This window comes from Triticum aestivum, chromosome 6D, assembly GCF_018294505.1.
Source record: "Triticum aestivum cultivar Chinese Spring chromosome 6D, IWGSC CS RefSeq v2.1, whole genome shotgun sequence".
In the NCBI taxonomy this organism is placed as follows: domain Eukaryota; kingdom Viridiplantae; phylum Streptophyta; class Magnoliopsida; order Poales; family Poaceae; genus Triticum; species Triticum aestivum.
In genome coordinates this window covers 193,073,809-193,081,033 of record NC_057811.1, presented here as the reverse complement: position 1 = coordinate 193,081,033, position 7,225 = coordinate 193,073,809, and the positions used below count along the sequence as shown (strand labels likewise).

The 7,225-nt window shown below is 38.5% G+C and overlaps 1 long non-coding RNA gene across 3 annotated transcripts; it reads right to left on the bottom strand.

Moving 5' to 3' along the window:
* Positions 1 to 1,129: 1,129 nt before the first annotated feature.
* Positions 1,130 to 5,386, bottom strand: LOC123144432 (uncharacterized). Of its 3 annotated transcripts, XR_006471458.1 has the most exons (5): positions 5,099 to 5,386; positions 4,865 to 5,017; positions 2,523 to 3,919; positions 1,655 to 1,842; positions 1,130 to 1,529 (listed from the first exon to the last, which is right to left on the bottom strand). It is a non-coding gene; the product is annotated as an uncharacterized lncRNA (long non-coding RNA). The 3 variants fall into 3 exon arrangements; XR_006471459.1 differs by lacking the exon at positions 1,655 to 1,842 and having other exon boundaries at positions 5,099 to 5,385; XR_006471457.1 differs by lacking the exons at positions 1,130 to 1,529; positions 1,655 to 1,842 and having other exon boundaries at positions 2,255 to 3,919; positions 5,099 to 5,382.
* Positions 5,387 to 7,225: the final 1,839 nt, after the last annotated feature.

Sequence of the window (7,225 nt, the reverse complement as noted above, 5' to 3'; positions counted from 1 at the left end):
AGCGGCAGGGGCATGCCCACTCGTATCTGGTAGCGCAGAGAAGTAAAGAAGTGGGGAGGGGCATTGGATGCTCTGAAGAGCCACTAGGAGAGGAGAGAGGTTGAGGGAGAGAGAGAAAGATGTTGTCCAGAGAGAGAGGGAGAGGTTTTCACCCCCAATAATGGAGCTATGAACTTGCCATTGTTACTGGAGGTAGAGTAGGACTAGGAGTAGCCCTGGTATTGAACTCAAGAAGAATCGTGGAAGGGGTCAAAATGATGATTTTGGAAAAAATGGCATAAGGTGTTTGATAAAGTTTTGAGCAAGAAAATGAATTCCACTTCCACTTGACATGAGAATTAACAGGATCAAATGAAATATAGAGTTGAGATGGATCACCAAGTTTTAGTCCATTTGGAGAAAGTTGCCAATGTAACTTTGGCAAACCCTAGAAATCAACAGAAATGGGTTTTCCAAGAGTTAGTCATGCAAATCTTTTCTCCTTGATGCACCACTTGGTGTAGTGTCACCATTTGAGTATTTTAGAATGTCCACAAAAATTGAGACCAAAAGGAGTCAGTTGGCAAAGTAGAGTTGCTCAAATTTGGATCTGGACACGGATGGTTTTGGGGCACTTTTGTGAACCAAAACTATTTTGACTAGTCGTCAACCCGTGCATTCGCAATAAGTTGTATGTAATTATTTTGTTGAATGAAAACATATAACATGAAGGGGAAAAAAGTGAAACGCCCATCCATCCAGTGAAATTGCAAGCACATATGACGTGTCTCATTTTTTTATTACTTTAATTCTAAGTGACTTAAAAGGAGTCAAATAATTATTTTAACACTTTTGATTTTATTTTATTTCATTATCCTTGCTTTTATGTATATCCGATATGTGCCCGATAGAACCAAATTTTTATAATTGTTTTCAGTGATAAACTCATTCCATAATATAGAAACTTGAAGCAAGAGAACATATGTGGCCAAAAAGAGTGATTGATTAGTTGAGTTTAAGTTACATGAAAGGATCCAAAGAATTTCTTCTAACATTTCAGATTTTCTTTTTTTTCATTAACCTTGCTTCTATGTATATTGGATATGTGCCCCACAAAACATTCCATAACATATTTTGAAGCAAGAAAACATAAGAGACCAAAAGAGAGAAGATTTATCGAAAATCAGTGTTTTGAGGCTCGTATAAACTACTTGTAGAAATATATATATCAGGATGATATAAATCCCTATATAATCTGGTCGATCAATGGCATTGTTTCCTATTGCACCAAAGAAGCATGACATATGAACATGGAACTATTGTAGAAAAATCATCTACTTATTAAAAAGACAGAATGCCAAATACTTGTCAGCCTATATATTCTAGACCTATGAAATAAATCATTTCTCTAGTTAGTACACAGTTTATTTAGTGCCATTCCTATAGTCATGGGATCCTTCCATCCCATAAGGATTGTTGGGCCATCAACCATGTATCCTCGCCATGAATGGGCTCCAGCAACGACACGCGTGAGGCCGATACATGAATATCTGCAATTTTGCCACAAGCATGAACAGACAAAGAGAAAACAGAGATCAACTCTAAATAAATAGAAAAAGGAAATTATAGATCGATCAGTAGATAAAAACATTGGCATAAATGTTGCTACAATAACCTGGTCTCCACGCATCAATGGATGGTAGTCCACACGTTCATGTGTTTGCATCGCGACAAAATGAAGACCAAATGCTCACTAGAATTAATTTTAAGTTGGCTTCAAGTTGATCCTGCTTCCTAGCCCCCATAGTAGCCCGCATCAATGTTTGGCTCGTGAATTGAGTGCCCGCACCGAGAAAAATTTCTCTAGAGTTCGAGTCATACACAATTTATGCAATTAAATTAAAATGTGAAATTGAACATGCGCATCTACAATATGACAATATTCACCAGTTTTTTCATACGCCTATTGACTTATTGGATCTCAGTATGCCATAGTTTATTATTTAACATGCCTTACTCTAAGAATAATTATTATATTTTCATCACAAAATATACTATCTTTCTCCTTTATTAACGGTGTGATTCAAAATCTTGTGTGCTTACCAAATCCACGATCTAGAACTCTGTGACATTAATATATCATGATATTTCGTGAAAACCCTGAATGGTGCGTTCTTGAAGTTTCAGAAAAATTATACATGTTGATTTGTACGGTCTACCTTTAAACGTTATTATAAAATCCTTTTTTTGTATGTCACATTCAAAGACCAATGTGTGCATCACTTTTATTTACTGTTTGCTATTTCAGATCCAGAGATAAGTATTTTTTGTCTCGGCAGCAGAATATTTGCACTCGATAGCAATCAACCACACCAATTACCTTGGAAAGAAACTAAGAAAAAGATCTGATGGACAATGTTACCATCTTTAAGAAAATAGTAGTGGTAAAATGCATAGATGAGGCATGCATGTAACATAGTTAGGTTTCATCCATAAAAAGCTACAGAGATCAAAATGCAAATCTATTAAGAAAGAGCGGGCACCTATGGTGATTGTCAACAAAATAATAGACATGGATGATATCATCGCTGGACAAAACGGTGTGACTGTTGCCATTGTTTCTCCGGCAATAGGACATCAATCCTAGCAGCAGTCATTGGAAAAATATGTCTTATCCCTGGCCGCCATGTGTGCTTGCCGACCGCTTGTACGTCCCAATAAACAGGGTTTAACTTCAGCAGCACAATGGTGCCATCTCAGTATCCAGCCAAAAAACCTGGAGAAGATCATCACAGTTAGTTAGTTGCAGTAGTAGAGAGAGAGAGAGAGCTGACTTAGCGGATGTGGTCATTAAGAGGCAAACATGACATGCTTTGCATGAAAACAATCTGGATCAAGGTGCAAAGCCATTGACGAAGCTAGTCACATAGCATCGATGGATAAGACGGCACCACCATCTCATCGACAACGTGGCAGCATGGTGTGCACTGGTCGACCCATGCGACGTCACTGCCAATCTCATCGACAACGGCAGCAATAAGAAACGGTGGCGGCGTGGCATGCACTGATAGATCCATGCAGCGGCACCACCGTCTAGTCGACAACGGTTGCTGCGTGTCATGTGTGCGCTGCTTTACCCATTATATCAAGAACAGTAGTATATATCGACTAAAAGATTATGTATATATGTACTGACTAAATAAAGTAGTATACTGGTTCACAAAAAAGGTGTTATATATTGCCTTACAAAAAATGATGTATATACTGCCATGCACAAAGAGAAGTGCACATACTACTTGGTTGTTTATGTATATAGACAAAATATAGTACAATAGTATATACTTGAAATTAGTACCTTACATACTCCCTCTGATGGTAGCATATACCACAAGGAAGATAAAAAAGGCGTCAGCTATTCTAACCAGTTCAAAAATGCAGTATAGAGTCCATGGCAAAAATGTGGTAAACACTCCATTATCACTAAGTTAGTATATACAATATCACAAAAATATTGTCCTGGTATATACTGCTTATTGACACCATACTCTGTCCCAAGCTCCCCAAGTTCACGGAAAAAACAGTAAAAAGACCGCATATTTTCAAGATTTTGCAATATAAGCTAACATTTTAAAATCCTTTCTATATACTATATGGTTGGTTTAGGACACACAGTTTAGTAAGACAGCATATAGAAAATCACAAATGTATTTAGAACTGAAAGTAAATATAAGAAGCATGACCGTATTGTTGGAGATTATAAATCCATGTCCTGTAGGAAAGAAATCTCAATGAAGTAGTGTGGTAGCCTTAACTATGGTTGAAGGGATAAATCTGATTGAGCAAACTATCAAATACATGCAGGTCCATATGGCTGATGCCATGAGTTCAACAGGAGCCTGAACCCCTATCTGGCGTTGATGATGAACATCCGGCACAAGCTCTGCATTGACAGCTAAAATCATAAGCCTGCTTGGTAAGAAGAAATTCTTCAAACAACACCAATCATATGGCACACACATCAGATTGTGGAATTTCCTTATTAAGAATTCTTCAAACAACACTAATCCTATGGCACACACATCAGATTGTGGTCACATGGATGCTTTCAGATTAGTAAAAATCAAATGTCATGCTATGTCAAGCAGCTTTGAAGCCGCATTAATGATCACATCCTAAAGTGGTCCTCAAGAATCAGGATTAGATATCGATGCTCATAGTCATCAGAGCAATAGTATTTCTTTAGTGAATTAACATGCTTTTGTAATTATCGGAGCAGTAGTATTTCTTGAGTGAATTAACATGCTTTTGCCAAAAGATGCTAATCATCCATGTGACCATGTCTCTGCACCATAAACAGATGAATCATCAATGATCAGAAATATGGACGTGGAATTAATTACTCCTAGGGGGAATTAGGACAGACGTTTTCATGGCAAAGAAAGCTCAAGTTCTGCATATTAAATTGTAGTACACTGGGCAACAAAAAGCAATGCATTGGGTGTTATTCATGAGCGACAATTCACACAACTATACTGTAGTAAGCTAAATAGCAGTTGAGACCATGAACCATTTTTTTAACTAACTAAACCACCAATTATACAAAATTGTATTGTCCTCTACAGAATTGAATCTTATCGATCACTATGGACTATTAGTCCTAACTGAAGCACCTGTTAAGAAACTAACTAAACCACCATGATTGTAAAAAAAAACTATCTAAATCACCATTGCAAAGCCGAAGGACAATAGTATTGACTCGGTTCCTTGCCAAACCAAAATTTGTGTGTACTGCCCACTAACATGGCAATCCAGTGGCACTCCACCTAACACACCCGTGAATCCATTCCACCAAGTTCCATGAGAGAACTTCAGAGAAGAAAATTACCTTGCCGAGCAGCCACTTAGAACACGGACGAATTTGCTAAGCGGAGCGTGATCTTCTCTGCGTACTTCCGTGCATCAGCGGTCCGAAGAGTGGAGGGGCACAAAAGGACATTGTTGTTGCCATACGCATCGCTGCCGCAGGTGAGCAGAGCGCCTGTCGCAGACATGACGATCAGTGGGAGAGGAGGAATTGGAGCTGGAGGAAGATCAATGAATGGGACACAGTCCGCCTCACCCTTGTTCCCCGACCAGCCGCATCACCACCACGCGACCGGAAGCATCCGTTACCGCATGTTGATCCAAGAGAGGACCAAGGAGAGAGATGGTCCACGGTGGCTATGGAGGTGCTGGGATGCAACAGAGGGTGAATGCGGTGAGCAGCGGCGGTGGATGGGGCAGAGAGCGGCGGCGGATGGTCGGGATCAGGGCGGCGGCGGATCCATTGCAGGCGATGGGTGGGATGGTGGGGATGAGGTTAGGGATATGGGAGGGCTATTTTTTTAGCAGATCGGGAGGAGGGCTTCTATTTCTACAACGGTGGGCGTTTTGAGTTTTTTTTCGTGATTAAGCACATAATTAAGCGAGAATTATATGGGTATCTCCACCGTAATAACTTGGTCCCATCAGATGAACGGCTCGTAAATTTTAATTAACGTGGTAATTTCTAGGAAGTCTGTAATTAGTATAGGTATAGATAGATAGATAGATAGATAGATTCGAATAAAACTTGGCAATATCATCACATTAGTCATATGTGACTTGCTAGAATTTTCTTGGATTTATTTGACAATATTTCATACAGAAATATTTCAAATGCTTAAAATATACATAAATGGTTTTGGAGGGTTTTGTCCAATATTTTGAACATAACCACGCGTTGAAACTCATATATATGGAAAATATATGTCCACTGAGTTTCCCTAAATTTTCTCAAATATTTTTGAAACTTTAAAATAATTTGTACCTATTAAAGATCATTTCTGGCCTAAAGAAAAAGTCTTTAAATAAAGGGATAATTAGATTTATGCCCCTAGTTGTGTCCCATTCGTCTGTTTTACCCCTAATTCCCAAAAGTCACCGATTCTGTCCAAGTCACTTTGATCCTCTTATGCTTTTTCCCTTTGACCATTTGACCGTCAGTTTGAAAACTTCATAACTAATTCATACAAAATTAAAAAATGCAAATAAGATACCAAAATGTTCAGAAAAACATCACCTATATGTCAGTGTCATTTGCATTCATGAAAAAAGTGTTCTAAGTGCTTGCCAAGTTTCATTAGGGAACGACATTCGTGAAAGTCGTGGGAAAAAATAATCTATTTTGGAGTGCTGATTGTTTTTTTTGCCGCGGCACCCACGAATGTTATTCCCTAATGAAACTTGGCAGGCACTTAAAACATTTGTCATTCTTTGCCGCCAAATTATTTTTGAATTTTTTTTGAACTTTTTTAGATTTTACTATTCATGGTGGTAGCATAAGAGTTAAAACTCGGATGGGCACTTTCCAACACTTTTTTCATGAATGCAAATGACACTGACTTATAGGTGATATTTTTCTGAACATTTTGTATCTTATTTGCATTTTTCTGATTTAGTATGAATTAGTTATGAAGTTTTCAAACTGACGGTCAAACGGTCAAAGGGCAAAAGCATAAGAGGAGTAAAGTGATTTGGACAGAACCGGTGACTTTTGGGAATTAGGGGTAAAACAGACGAGTGGGACACAACTAGGGGCATAAATCTAATTATCCCTTAAATAAAATAGCAAAATAACTTTTAAAATAATATTTTTGTGGTTTTTGGGAGTCCTATATCTAATAGGATTCAAATATAATTTTTGAAAGATATTTCACATCCCAGATTAAGTACTTGTAGTTCAAGCCTTAACTCAGGTTTTTTTTGGAAAACCTAATTTAGAAAATAATTTTTGGCCAAATTATTTTTGAAAGAAAATACTATGCTGCCCTATACACATGTCATGATCATTGGGAAAAGTTTTGGATCAAGGAGAGGGAGTATAAGAGTTGGAGGATTTATTTGATTTTTAGAGCACTTGCAAACAACAGACAAAATCCAATCCAAGCAAAGTCCAAAACACTCAAAAGTTTTTGTCGAACAACATTTTATCATGATTTATTAGCTTAAGTGTTGTGGCATGAAAATCAGGGTGTGACACACCTATGGGGCCATCATCCCCTTGTGGTTCGGCAGGGGGAAGAGCGCATTGCATAAAGAGCGGAGGGCGCAGAGCAGCACGACAGCGATCACACGGGCAGTTTTTACCCAGGTTCGGGCCGCCGTGAGGCACAAAACCCTAGTTCTGCTTTGGTGGATTGATGAGAGGACCGTGGTGGAGACGCAG